Here is a 528-nt window from a genome sequence, read left to right as displayed (position 1 = left end):
GTAAGGGATAACGTGCTGCGACGCGGTCATTATGGGGAAAAGAACACCGACAGGCTGATCAGGAGCCCGACGCGACGCGGAGTGATGTCTATGTCTGACCGCTGCGTAAAAAGGAGGATTTCTGCCCATTACTTCTCCGCTGTTTTCTTGTCGCTCTTGTCTTGTCAGTTAGAAACTGTATACAGTTAAATCGAACGGACTTCTTTCTGCAGATGTGAGCGTCCTTAACAACGGTCAATAAGTCCTTGACAGCGGTCTGTCTGTTCGGTATTAACAACGTGTCACGTGTTCTGAATTGACCAATCAGAATCGAGTATTCAACTAAGCCATGTAATAATACACTTTAAACACACACACAGATACAGAAAATAAGCAGACTCTCCGTAGATACTGGGTAGACACCATTATCTCTCTGTGTATGTGTGTGGTGCATTTGTTTGTCCATCTTCCCCTCTGGGGTTCAGCATGAGGTCATAAAGGCACAAATACGATTTTCATAAATACCATGTAAAGACTCATTAAAAATCC

This window comes from Notothenia coriiceps, unplaced genomic scaffold (assembly GCF_000735185.1).
Source record: "Notothenia coriiceps isolate Sejong01 unplaced genomic scaffold, NC01 NC01_scaffold00030217, whole genome shotgun sequence".
Lineage (NCBI taxonomy): Eukaryota > Metazoa > Chordata > Actinopteri > Perciformes > Nototheniidae > Notothenia > Notothenia coriiceps.
Note: the sequence above shows the minus strand (reverse complement) of the source record.